The sequence below is a fragment of the Malaclemys terrapin genome, chromosome 12, assembly GCF_027887155.1.
Source record: "Malaclemys terrapin pileata isolate rMalTer1 chromosome 12, rMalTer1.hap1, whole genome shotgun sequence".
Taxonomy (NCBI): domain Eukaryota; kingdom Metazoa; phylum Chordata; order Testudines; family Emydidae; genus Malaclemys; species Malaclemys terrapin.
Window position 1 is genome coordinate 17,521,686 of NC_071516.1, and position 14,847 is coordinate 17,536,532.

Consider the following 14,847-nt stretch of genomic DNA (forward strand, 5'->3'; position numbering starts at 1 on the left):
TGTAGTTAAATTCTTCTTTAAACTGTCTCTGGTTTGCGTCTGTCCATTTCCCATGGCAACCAGCAAGGACCAGAGTTCAGAGAGCCAGATTTCACTTATCTAAGATGAATTTATATTCACCATCAGTGGACTTAGAAGCAGAGAATCTTTCAAGGATTTTATGTGAAGTGGGACTCACCACCTATGGGGTAGGTATAGCATCTCTTCATGCATGATCCACAGACTTCCTTCTACTGATTCCCTCTATCCCATCCCCCGTTACTGGATGAGACCTCTCAGGAGATGAGTTGGTTCCAGTTACATTTAATATTTAGTGCAAAGGGTGGAGAAATCCTCACTAGAAAGACTAGTGTAAGCTAGTGCATGTTGTTCAGCATCAGATAATGATCCTATTGTCTGCCTTTACCATGCACATGCAGCATTTAACTCATCCCCAAGGATGTTCACAGCGACCTGTCCTGAATAAAATCTGTTGTTCATCAGGGCTCAGAAATCGTAGCTCTCCTATGATAATAATACTAACATAGCAGTCGTCGCCATCATAATAATAATGTTAACACTGACGCACTGTCCATCTGCATAGCACTTTACAAATGTTAGCTGATGTCTCGTTGAGCTGGGAATTAGAATTCCCTGGAATTAGACGCCCAGCTCGATGTGTGGACGTGCGCTAAGTCCTCCATCCAGTGTCATGTTCAGAGCTGCTGTTCAGCTGCTGTCTGACCCCTCTAGGTGTCTAAGGGTGTGTCTACACAGCAATTAAACTCCCACGGCTGGTCCATGCCAGCTGACTCGGGCTTGCAGGACTTGAGCTGCGGGGCTATTTCATTGCTGTGCAGACGTCCAGGCTTGGGCTGGAGCCTGGTCTCTAGGATCCTGCAAGGTGAGAGGGTCCCAAAGTTCAGGCTGCAGCCCGAGCCCAGAAGTCCCCAGCCCCACACAGCCCCAGCCCGACTCGGCTGGCATGGGCCAGTGGCAGATTTTTGTTTGCTCTGTAGACAAACCCTTAGTCCCCTGGGTGCCAAATTTTCACTGGTCAGCATTTGCAAAGCTGTCTAAGTGCTGCTGCCATCCTACAGCTAACAAGCAGCTTGGAGCCCTAGATCACACGAAAGCCCCCCGAGACCCCGAGGCAGGAATCTCAAACTAGGCAAGGGAACACCTAGCTCATCTGCGGGGCCCAGTCCTGTAGTGTGCTCTGAGCATTCGCAAGACATGTTATTGTCAGACCTTGCAGCAAGAGGCAGACCACTGCTAGGTGAGTGGGGCAGCACAGCACCCACAAAAAAGACAGCTGGAAGCACAGGGAAATGTAAGGTGAGTGTGAGAAAGGTGTTGAGCAAGAGCAGGAGGCAGAGAGAGAGAGAGATGGTTTCAGCTGCTAGAACATGGGTTATCTAAGCAGTTGACTTGGCTCCTGTGCCTAATTCCAGGAGAGGGTTCACAGCAGTGTTGCAGTGCTGAGCAAGAAGTGTCTGGGCCTAGGCATTAAGGGCTAGGGCTATTCTTCCCATTTGACATGCGGGCAAACTTAGCAGAGAGGTTAGGCAACCTGCCCGGGATCACAGAGAAAGTAAATGTCCAGACCAGGATCAGAGCTCAGAATTCCTGTTTCCTAGGCCTGTCCTCAAATCCCTTGAGTGCACCTGTCTCCCTGATGTGTTCAGTAAGATTTCAAGTAGAGATGGTCAAGGGCTGGCTCCAGTCCCTATGAAGAATTTTCCTCAAGTTGGAAGGTATTTGGATTTGGGGTTTCAGACCTATTTCTGATTCTTAGCCTGGCTCATAATGGTGCCCTCTTTCATCAATAGTTGTAAATACCTCACCAGACAAATTGGAAGAATCATCTCAGCAAAGAGTGTTCTCTTTATGGGGTTTGGTTTTCTTTATCTACTCAGTTGTGTACTCAGAGAGGGATAAAGAACTTTATTTGTGTGGAAATGATCATGAATTGCCTTTTGTGTACAACTCTTGCCAAGAGGGAACCAGCACTCCGCAAACAAGTTACTTCTGATTGCAGTGTCATAGTTGGGAGAGAGGGAGAGATTCCAGGGATACCAATTCCAGGGAGCCTAGGGCCTTTTCTTCACTGTTGAAAAAGGTGCTTTTTATTTTATTTTATTTTGCCTTGGGGTAGTTAAAACGCATGAGCTATCCCTGGGTAAAACACAGTGAAGACCAGGCACTTTAGTTTTACTGCAAGATAAACTGTCACTCAAGGGTTGATCTCAGTGAGTTTACCTCGTAAAATTAAAGTGCTTGGTCTCCACGGTGTTTTTACCTCAAAATAGAACATAAGAATGGCCATACTGGGTCAAACCAAAGGTCCATCTAGCCCAGTATCCTGTCTTCTGACAGTGGCCAATGCCAGGTGCCCCAGAGGGAATGAACAGAACAGGTAATCATCAAGTGATCCATCCCCTGTCGCCCGTTCACAGCTTCTGGCAAACTATAGCTCACATGTGTTTGTTACCCTGAGGTAAAAAAATACACCTTTTTTAGCAGTGAAGACAAGACCTTAGAAATACCTCAGATAGGTGCTATTTCCACAACTATTGAAAATTCTAGCATCAAAACCATGGCACTGGAGCTTGAGGTATGCACTTGCCTTATTAGACAACACTTTGGCTGCCTGTTCAACATTTCAGCGAGGTGTAAGCTTTTTGATGTAGATGTTCATCAGGATACATTACCTGCTGAAATCCTTTTAGGAAAATGAAGGGTTACACTGGCTGCTTAAAATTCCAATCATTGAGTAACCCAAGGAATTGGTGGAGTGTGCTTCAGGAGAAATGAGTGTGAATGCAGGAATAATAATACTTTGAATTTATGTAGCACTTTTCACTTAAACTGTGGTTGGTTGGGCATTTTGTGACCCTGGTGGATAAAAGATGGATCTGTGTATTTATTTTAATTTTAACATACATACATCATAATGTCTCTGGACTCATGTATAAGTAATTGATGCCACTCAGTAATTTTGCATTGTCTTTAAACTACATACAAAGGGACTTAGCCTCAAAATCAGCTGCATGCAGGGATTTAGGGGCAAACTATATTTGAGGGAGCTGAGCAAATAGTAGGAAATGTTTACTATTGATAGCACTACAGATCATAACTCGGCTGTATTTGCAACTGTATCCAATGGCTTTCTGCAAACATTACTCCTGGAGGAATTCTACACCACTGTGCATGCACAGAATTTATGTCCCCTGCAGATTTCTTTGATTCACTGCAGAAAAATGACTTTCTAATGGGGAAGCAAAGGGAAGCCACAAGAGCGGTCATGGAACTCTCCCCAGCAGTATGTTTTGGGTGCCTAGGGCAGCTGGCAGAGAGGTAAATCACTGTGGGGCAGGAGGCGGAACTGGGGAAGACCCACCTGGTGGCTCCTACCCTGTGCCTGGCTCAGCTGCTAGTCTGGGCTAAGGAGGATGGGACTTCCTCTTTCCCTGCACAGCATCTGGGGCCGGGTTAGACCCACCCCCCAGATTGCCAGCCCCAGCTGCAGGAAGCTCTGCAAACTCCCCCCTCCCTGCTTCCTGCACCCACCGCTCCTCAGCTGCAGGGGGAGGGATCCCTATACAGGGAGTTGCTCCCCCACCTGCCCAACCCCCATGCATCCAGACCCCCTCATACTCAAACCCTCCCACCATGACTCAACTCCCCCCCCCACACACACACACTCAGAAACCCCCCTGATGAGCCCCACTGCATCTGGACCACCTTGATGAGCCACCTGAACCCAGAACCCCCACTGAGCCGCCTGCACCCAGATTGCCCCACACAGAACCCTCTCAGCCCACACCTGGATCCCCCTACGCTAAGCCCCTTCACACTTGGATCCTGCCTTGCTGAGCCTGCCTGCCCACACCTGGTGCACCTGGTACTGAGGGGCAGGACCCTGGAGTGTTTTCTGAGGCACTGTGGCAGGGTTAGGTGCAGCCTCACTGCTGAGTCTGTATCCCAGGGGTGGGGGGAGCTGCACAGTGATCTCCCACCTCTGTGCAGCCAGTGACCTGTGCTCCCCAATGCCATGCTGGAGCCTCCACATTTATTTGACAATTGAAATTTGCAGAATTTTAAAATATTGTGTGCAGAATTTTATATTTTTTGGCGCAGAATGCCCTCAGAAGTAAAACATTCAAGCATTTAAGGACTTTTTGTGGAATCTTTGTGGAAACAGAATTTCCAGCCTGAATGTTCAAATAGCCTCCAGAAGCAAATTTAAAACTGTACATTTGAAAGTAAAATTCTCGCTTCACAGTAGTGTTCATTAGTTACCTAAATCATTCATCTGGAGAACAAAAACAATGTCATGTGATTTAATTAGCTAACCAGCACAGCAAAATGTGTTAACAAACTGTTTCATTGCAGATATTCAATCTGCAGGTCTAGGATTATTCACTCACAAAATTCACAAATAATTCTGAATAATGAATAAATTTGGGAATTTTCTGATCTGTCCATAGGCAGTTTGTAAACAGAAAAAAAAGGCAAATTTGTCAGATAAATTATTTGTTATGAATAAACACTTAGCTCTGCTCTGAAGTCAACAGGGCTACTTGCATAAATAAGGGCTATTCATGTGAGTAGCATTGAGTCCGTAATGGTACTTGGAGAATGGAAATTTCATTAACTGAAAGCACTGATTACAAATCAAAGGGAGGGGGCAAATCAAGTAATAATTAGTCATTTAAATTTTATCAAGCATAAAGCAACTGATTTCAAACAAATCCAAATAAAGAGGAAATGCTTCTTTCTTATTAAGTTGGTCTCCCTTGGCCTTTTAAAGATTTATTAAGTAATGTCAATAAATTATGGCCCTTGGGATTCAGCCTATAAAAACCGCATAGAAATACAATATCAGACAAGTGAGTAAGACTGTCACACTGGAATAGAAGCTAAATGCATATTTATTAAGGAGGCATATGCTGAGTCTTGGTTCACCTCTCTCATCTAAACTCTCTCTTGCTTTTCCACCTGTTGTTATTGATACTGTATCTGACTTCAGTTCTAATGTTGAAGTCAGACCAGATTTGATCACTGATAGGTTTAATTACATTGCTAAAGGACTCCTTGTAAAACTAAGCAATCTGAATTAATTATAGCATTGCTAAATTATGCAGCATATGTGTAAAGACCCATGTGGAATTTACCTTCATTTATATTCTAGCATGGCATTTGGATTTCCTTGAATAAATTTTTCTGTAGTGCTACCATTGAAACAATTTTGTGGAGAGAGAAAGTATGTGATTAATGAGTCTATTTATCCAAAGCAATGTATTGAAAAAGAAGATAAAGGGAAAGTAGCCAGTGTTTGCTGCAATGTGGTAAATGCAGAAACACCAATTCCTTTCCAGTATATTATTTTCAGGGAAGAGTCAACAGTATTCTTGGAGCTATACAAGACGGGGTCTTGAAGACCATGGCCTGAAAAGCTCACGGTTTAGAAGAAGTCCGGATGAGGCATGACACACTGGGGGAGATGTGACCTTAAATAATTTTAAACATTTGTTTGTTTATTAATTTATTCTAGTTTGGGGAGCTTGAGGAAGAAGTGAGTCTTCAGGGAGGATTTAAGGGAGCCAAGGATGATGGGTTGATATAATATGTATCTGTCTTAGGTACTTATTTTGGCCCTCATCACATAATATCTGAGTGCCTCACATGCTTTACTGAACTTATCCTCACAACACCTGTTAGGTAGGGAACCGCTATGATTAGGGCCCTACCAAATTCACGGCCATGAAAAACGCGTAACGGACCATGAAATCTCATCTCTTCCCCCCCTCCCCATGAAATCTGGTCTTTTGTGTACTTTTACCCTATACTATACAGATTTCATGGGGAAGACCAGTGCTTCTTAAACAGGGGGTCCCGACCCAAAAGGGAGTCGTGGGAGGGTCGGAAGGTTATTATACGAGGGTTGCGGTATTGCCACACTTACCTCTGCGCTGCTGCCTTCAGAGCTGGGTGGCCGGAGAGTGGCAGCTGCTGGCCAACAGCCCAGCTCTGAAGACAGCAGCGCAGAAGTAAGAGTGGCAATACTATACCATGCCATTCTTATTTCTGCGCTGCTGCTGGCGGTGGCTCTGCCTTCAGAGCTGGGCTCCCGGCCAGCAGCTGCCGCTCTCCAACGGCCCAGCTCTGAAGGCAGCACCGCCGCCAGCAGTAAGGGCGGCAATACCGGAACACCCTCCCCCCCACAATAACCTTTGATCCCCCCACAACCACCTTTTAGGTTAGGACCCCTACAGTTACAATACTGTGAAATTTCAGATTTAAATATCTGAAATCATGAAATTTATTATTTTTAAAATCCTATGACTGTGAAATTGACCAAAATGGACCATGAATTTGGTAGGGCCTTAGCTATGATCCCTATTTTGCAGGTGGGGAATTGAGGTACAGTGTAAAAGAAGGGAGGAGGTGTTCAAAGGCACTATTAGAACTAGGCACCCATTTTACCTGGGCTTTCAAGAGCCTAAGGCCTGATCTACACTACACAGTTAGGTCAACACAAGGCAGCTTACGTCAATCTAACTATGTAAGTGTCTACACTAAGGTCATGTCTACCACTTATGTTGGCAAAACTTACGTCGCTCAGGGGTGTGAAAAAAACACACCCACCAAGTGACATATGTTTTGCCAGCCTAAGTGGTAGTGTGCACAGCGCTATGTCGGCGGGAGAACTTCTCCTGCCAACATAACTACCGCTGCTCATTGGGGGTGGTTTAATTATGTCAACGGGAGAGCTCTCTCCCATCGGCATAGAGCGACTACAGGAGAGATCTTACAGTGGCACAGCTGCATCGGTACAGTGGTGCCACTGTTAGGTTTCTAGTGTAGAGATGGTAACTTTGCTCCTGCTGGTATAACTGCCCCGCTACACCAACTTAATAACTCCACCCCCACGAGAGGCGTAGAGTCAGTGTCAATGGTGTTAGGTCGACGCAGTGTCAGTGTAGATGCTGCATTGCTTACATCGACTGTTACTGGCTTTCAGAAGCCACCCCACAATGCCCCACACTGACAGTACAATCGACACAAGCACTCCTGGTGAGGATGCGCCCCGCCGACACAAGAAGCAAAATGTAGATATGCACAAGCGATGTAATTATTGCAGTAGCTGTGTGCTGACCTAAATTAGGTTGACTTAATTTTGTAGTGTAGACGTGCCCCTAATACCCTCTGTGCCTTTGAAAAATCACCCCCATGAGGCTTGTCTAAAGACTTCAAATGCAGTCTGTGGTAAAGCCTGAAATTAAACCCTGATCCCTATTCCACTGCTTTAAATGGATGGTCATACTCTTCCCCTTGTAGTAGGAGATCATTCCATGCATGGGAGGCAGCATGGAAAAAAGAGGCAAAGGCAGGAGAGGAGAAAACAAAAGGGATGTCAAAGCTGGGGAAGGACAGTAGAAGATGGAGAGAGCAAAAACAACCAGGATGTGGACAGGGGATTAGTCCTATTGCATTTAAACACAGATGACCACCCTCAGGAATCTATCACAAAAGTTCTTAATAGTGTCTTCTGGCTGGTGGCTGTGGAAAAGTCCTCCAAGAGATGGAATGTGATGTGGGAAGCTAAATTAGACAAAGCACAGGACAATCTAGTGCCAAGAACAACCCTGGAGGGCATCTATGACACTATTAAATATTATTTGCCTTGAGGTATACCACTATGCAGTTTGGAGGATTTTGCAGACGTTATAGTACGACAATAGGCTGTGAGAGTACAATAGAACAACAGGGTCTGAAAATATTGTGTTTTGCAGCATCCACTTTCTACCTCTTCTTAGGACAGGCTGATAATCACATAGTGATGTGGCGATAGAAGAAAGACAACTAAATTCATTTTCTTTTTTGACTCAGGCAGGGTTTGAACTCTGGTCTCAGTGGCCAATCCTATTACTCAACCCCACCAAGTTACTGAGCTCACAGAGATGTTTGGTTGTCACGCATAATTCATAGTCTGTTTCCCATCAGCAATGGCTATACTTACCCCAGTGAGTATTGAAGCTATTCAGTGGTTAATCCAGAGCTACTGAAGCTAATAATACTTTGCACTAACATTGTGGATTTTATCCAGTCAAAACACTTTGCAAAGGTAGGTAAGAAGTATTCTCCTGGGAGTAACAGAGAGATTAAGGTCTGATTCAGCAGAGAATTTACACATAGACTTAAAGTTAAGCATGTGTTTAAATTCAGTTCTAATCAGAGGGACAAAAACAGATGCTTAAACGCTTTGTTGAATAAGAATGGGATTACTCACATGCTTAAAGTTTGGCATGTGCTCCAGTGCCCTCTTGAATTGGGGCCTAAGAGATTTACTCAAAATCTTGCATAGTAAATCAATTGCTAACTCAGAAATAGAACCCATGGATGAAATCCTGGCCCCATTGAAGTTAATGGAAAAATTCCCATTGACTTCAGTGGGGCCAGGTTTCACCCCAGGTCTTCCAACTCATCAGTTTCTTGTTTTTAACCATTAATCACAATACCTCCCCTCATTAAATGCCTCAGAACTACTCTGATCACATGAGAACGATGGGCATCATATTTTCAGCATTCAGTATCTTTGTAGTACTGTAGCATTGGAATTATATCTCTGGATTCCTGTGAGTTTGCACATTACACATGTAGACATTTGGTAGGATCCATGAATATTTTCAACCGATCCATTGTTAAGAATGTTCCACCCATTTTTTCCTCAGGAACCAGTGTCACTGGTAACATCTGTCTTATTGTTCAGTATGTGACAAAATAGTCTTAAGATCTGAACAGCCCCACTGGTAGCACAGCTCAGCCTAGGCTCAGGGGGAAAAAATAAATTAAATTTCTATGGACAATGTGCTGTGGTGCTAGCCAGGAGGGCGCAATCTAAGACCAAGTGGGGAGCTCGATCTCTATGGTTTATTGTCCTCAGCCTCACTGCCACTCCCAGTTAGTGCTGGTTCTGATGGTGGATTTTGATCTGGGAGAAGTATCTGAGATCTATTAGCTCATTTCACACAGGCCCCCAAACAGCTATCAGATGGGAATGACGGACAGGATTGGAATCTGTGATGTAGATGCACAAGGCTCTCTATGCCATGGAAAATTTGAAGCCATCCAACCCTCCCTCTGTCTATTTTTGGTTCTGATAAATCTAATGTACACGTTAAGACCTTTGCCAGGTCTTATTCCCCATACCCCTAACTCTGTAGAATCTCTTCTGTTCCAAATGTAATTACTTTTCATCTTTCTTTTTTTCTGTTTGGAACCACAGCGCATCATCCTTCCGTGTCTCATTATCTTAATTAAACCAAGGCAAATCAAGGGTCTGTTTTATAACCTGTCATCACCCGGCACAATTTCTTTAGCTCAATAATTGTGAAATCACATTAGGCCAAATCCTGAGAAGTGCTCAGCACCTCAGCTTCCAGTGACTTTGATGACAGCTTTGCCTGAATAAGGACAGAATGAAAAACAGAGCAAGGAACTCAGGGTTTGTCTCATTGTATCAGATAAAGCCAGTCTTTCCCACAACAGCACAGTTCCTTCAAGCTCTCTCTGGGATCCCTTTGTGAATATTTCAGGTGATTATATCACTGTATTGCAAACTTTTGGCTCTAATCCTCTCCTCACTCATTATAACAGTTAATAATTGTTCTATTAGCCTTAGCTGCATTTATATTTCCCAAGCCGCTATTGTCAAGTTGGCCATAATGACCGGAAATAAGTTATGTTTTAAAGCTGACAGGATCTCTGCAATGAACACTATAGGGCTGTAGGTGGAATAGATTGCAACTAATCACTGCGCTGTTGTATGCAGTGTTGTTGTAGCTGTATTGGTTCCAGGATATTAGAGAGGCGTGGTCCTTTTATTGGACCAACTTCTGTTGGTAAGAGAGACAAACTTTCAAGCTTACGCAAAGCTCTTGTTCAGGTCTGGGAAGCTTATGTCCCAGCTGAATACAAGGAGGAACAGATTGTTTAGCGTAAGTAGTTAACACACATTTCAAGGGACCATTCAAGGTGAAGTGGCCTGTTAATACCTCTCCAGTCATAGGGAGAAAAGGAAGTGAAGGAGGAGTTGTTAGTGGGTTATAGACTGTTGTAATAAGCCATAAATCTAGTGTCTCTGTTCAGTCCATGATTTTTAGTGTCTAGCAAAGTTATGAATTTAGGCTCCTAGGCTCGTCTTTTGAAAGTGCTGTGCTGGTTTCCTTTGAGGATGAGGATTGCTAGGTCAGATAGAGAGAGATGGCTTTGTGAGAAGTGCTCACCCATAGGTGATGTGGTGTTTTTGTCTTTTATCATTTTCCTGTGTGAGTTCATTCAAGAACGTAGTGATAGTTGCTATTGAGGCATTTAGTGCACTGGATGAGGTACACCACATGTTTAGGATGGCCATATTTCCCTATGCTAAATACGGGACACCTGGTAAAATTACTCCTATTCAAGCGAGTTCAATGGCAATCAATTAGAACTATGCAGTACAAACGTTCAGATGAGCATCAAGTTGACTGAGCCCCTATTAAAAAGAAATACTGCGTAGTTGGATTCTTTTTATTTACCTTCTTATCTTTAAGACTTTAGGGTTTCACAGAGGGAGAGGTGACACACACACACTCCCGTACACCTCTCTCACACGGAGTGGGGGAGGCAGGCGGGTGTGACTGACCAACACGTCCTGCCTGGCTCTCTCCACCCTCTATGCCTGGCTGGGCCCCCAGCACAGATCCGCCTCTCCTAGTACTTGATGCCACGTCTTCCGGAGGCAACACATGGGGGAGGGGGCACACAGGGTCACGTGTCCCCCCTCCCCAGATTTCTGCCAGGGTTCACACCAGAATGTGGCCAGTAGCAGCCTTTCAGCACCGTGTGGGAGGGAAGGGATGGGAGCTGCTTCCAGCTGTGAGGGGGCGGGGGGGAGGAGGGATGACCTGGCCCATGTCTTTGCAGAGGTCATCTCTTCCCCCCAACCCCCCTGCTCCCCTATGGCTGGAAGCAGCTTGTCCCTTCCTGCCGGCACAGTGACAAAAGGCAGCTAACACATCCAGGCTGCTGCTGGATAACCCAGCCACCTCCTGTCCCCTGGCTACAGCGTGGACAGGAAGGAGTTAAGCCTCAGGATGCATTGTGCACCAGGGCCCAGGGAACCTGACTGCAGGGGCTTCAGCGAACCCGGTCAGAGAAGTGGCTCAGCAGGTGAGGGTGCCTAGGGGACGGAGCAGCCCTGTGCTCTCTGGGGGCAGTACCCAGGGCGGGGGAGAGGGTGAAGAGGATGCTAAGCTAAGTCCCTGCCTGGGGGACTTAGCTTCAGGTGTATATTCCGAACTTTCTCTTCAGAGCATATTCTGTGGTATCTGAGTTCCTAGCTGTAGATAACAGATTTCTTGGTGTGTTTGGGGGTGGTTATTGGATATATAAAGTTAGGTGTGGTGATCTATGGGTTTCTTATATATAGTTGTCTAGGGTTCCATTGTTGAATCTGGTCGTGGTATCCAGGTAATGCTGGTCAGAGAGCGTTTCAGAGAGGGGTGGTGTTTGTTGAAGTTGCGGTGGAAATCTATGAGGGAGTTTAAGTTCTCTGTCTAGAGGATGAAAATATCATCGATGTATCTTAGGTATATCATTGGAATGTCCTTTTGGTATAGGTCTAGCTCCAGTATTTACCTAGCTCCTGTATTTCCGGTCAAAATGTATTGTTCTCCAGAGGTAGGTAGATCACATTTACAGATGTTTTGAGAGCATCCACCAGAATTTGCAAGACTGGGGTGGAGCTGATGTTTTGCCCTTAGGAGTGGGGCCCTGAAAACCAGAGCTGAATGGCATAGCAGACCTGTATTCAGAGCCAGAGTCTTCAAGGTACTGAGCATTGTAGCTATTCACTGGAAAGCCATTTACATCGTCAAAGCAATGTCCAGTTAAAGGAATAACCCTGATGGCCTGCTGGGTTAGTATTACTACTGTCCCCATTTTACACATGAGGAAACAAAGAGTTTATGTGACTTGCCCTGGGCCACGTAGCAAATCAGGGTCATAGCTGGGATGAGAACTCAGGAGTTCCTGGCTCCTCAGCCCAACCCACATTGTCTCACATGTTCGTTCCAGACTGGCAGTATAATGCAGGTGTTGATGTGACAACATTGTTTTAAATGTTGAACAAATAAACGTGGAATTCCATACTGGAGCCAGAAATGCACTTTTTTTTTTTCCAGTTCAGTCTATTCTTTTCAATTCCATAGGAGGAGAGTGAGTTGGAGAAAAGAGCTAAAGGCTGAGATTTTTTCAGAGCTAACAGCTGTGACTGTCCAGTTCTCATTAATATTAATAGGAACTGGGTATCTGCATTCCCTAGGCAACTCAAATGCTGTCTTGTAGTGGCAGAGTTCCTTGTCTTATGTTCCGTAATTTCAATGGTGGGAAAAACAGCACCGAAGAGCATATAGAGATGAGCTAAACACATTCAAATACTTTCAAAGGGTCTAGACTGCAATCGCGAGGTGTGATTGCAGTTTAGGATGACATACCCAAGCTAACTTTCATGTCATTAGCTTGAGTCCCAGAGCAGTGATACCCTGGCAACATACTCTTCAGCTCAGGCTGGTTCCATGAGTAATTACACCGGATTCTGGGTGGGCTTGTGCAGCCCTCACTGAAGTTCAGACCTCGCACTTCGGGACATAAGCTAGTGAGATTAAAGCTCGAGCTGCAGTCATGCCCAGTGACTGCAGTCTAGACATACCCTTAATGTGGTCGAGTAGTGAGAGGAATAGGCAAGTAGTCAGATATCACATACCTAGACTTTACATTGTTGGGCACCTTATAAACCCTTTGCCTCACTGTGTGTGTTTGAATTACTGATTAATCAGCTGCCCATCTGTGTATGTCTATGGTAAAAATGTTACTCATTTCCCTCCTGGGAGTTTTCTGAGGCTTTCTTCATTTAAATAATTAGAAATCCCCAAATAAAAGTGGTGTTAATAAATAGACTGCATCCTGCTATGTGCTGCATCAACAACAAGGTTACTACTTACTACATATAACTACACCCAGCGCTGATGTAGCACTTTGCATCTCTACATCTCAACGTGTTTTACAAAGGGAGGCAAGTCGTACCATTATCTCCATTGTCAGATGGGGAAACCGAGGCACAGTTAGATGTGACTTATCCAAGATCACACGACAGGTCAATGGCATAACAGGTAACAGAACCCAAGCCTTCTGACACCTAGTCCCTTTACTTCATCTTCCTTTTTAATGAGCAGTGAAGCTTTGTGGTACCATCACACACAGGTAAACTGATGGGCTAGTCAGAAAATGGGAAATTCAGAGAGCTGACAGCTTTTCTGGTCACATGTTTGGTTGCCTTTATGTCTCAGTTTTAGATCTTATTATTGAGATCCCTGGATAAGCTGCTGTAGCATTGTTTCTAGGTTAGCCAGTAGAATGCAAATGTGTCAAACGGTATGTTGCTGGCATGTTAATACCAACAGTGAATGGCACACACCCACCTTTTCTTCACTTTGGCAGCATTTACTTTCATTACCTAAGGGAAATTCACACTGGAAACAATGTGGATTAAATAAAAACAAAACCGAGGCCTAAACTGGAACTCCAGCCAGAGAGCAGAGCAAGGAATTTAACTTCAGAGCTCAGAAGAACATTAATGTGGTATTATACATTGAGTCCCTAAACACCTTCAACTGATGAGTTTCTAAAGTGGAGTACTTTATAGTATCACCTCAAATACCTCAAGACTCCAACATCCTGCAACCATAAATTCAAAATGTACAATATATCCCCCATTATGATCATAAGGTTAAATATTGGGGTTATAAAGTCCCTTCTCTGTTGCTAGCTCCCATATTCTCCTCTGTATTTCAGTCCTAGTAGAGGAAGTTAAAACAACTGAAGCGGTAACGTTTTGGGGATTCTGCAAATTCAATGGCAAATATTGGCCTCAATTCAGGAAAGCATTTACACATGTACTTAACCTTGTGCTTAAAGTTAAGTCCCATAGAAGTCAATGGGATGTAAGCAGTCTTGTCCTGAATAGGGATAGTGTCCTGAATCAGGACTCTAGTACTTAAAAATCTCGCGAGAAGGAGATGTTACTTCCCGAAGCAAACAACTTAGGGCCCTAGTTTTATGATGAAATGAAGATTTTGATTGTTAGTTACACAATTTTGTCTCAAAACTCTGTCAGAAAAGTGTGTTCATATGTATGAGTGGGTGGGTGGTGGGGCAGGGGATAAAAACATAGCCAAAAATTCTTTCCTCACTGCCACTTTTCTGGCCACTACAGAAAAACAGCAACATTAGCAAAACTGATGGCTGCTAAATGGTCTTCTTTCCAACAATGAGCTGCATTTAATAATGAATTAAACATCATTAACTGGGGAATTATTTTTTGAATATTTCTTTAATAACATTATGCAGTAATTGCCACTGGGGTGAATAGGTTGGCATTGCCCATCCTTATCATTGTCCATTATTCAAAGGCACATTAGAATCACTCCCATTTGCAAAGGCTTATTACAGTAAGTGATATTGAATGAAGTGTAGTGCTCACATTGCAAACCAATGTAAATAAGACACTTTCCCTCCTGCCACTTGCCTCTGTATCTAGATGATCCAACAATACTGGCTCTGTTTTCTCAATCAATAAAAGCCTTTCCTAGTCTATAATCCAAACTAATAGGTATATGAAGTTTGTTAAAAACTGATAAATATGATTAAACCCCGATAAAAAGATTCTAATGGGAATAATGAAGCTATTTGTAATCTGTATTATACAGTGCAATTCCACAGTAATCAGACCTTCAATAATTGTTCTTCAACTCTATTTAG

At 44.0% G+C, this 14,847-nt stretch overlaps 1 protein-coding gene across 2 annotated transcripts in view; it reads left to right on the forward strand.

Annotated features, from left to right (window-relative positions):
- Nucleotides 1-14,847, forward strand: part of KCNB1 (potassium voltage-gated channel subfamily B member 1) — a 199,585-nt gene that overhangs the window by 114,783 nt on the left and 69,955 nt on the right. The window lies entirely within an intron of this gene.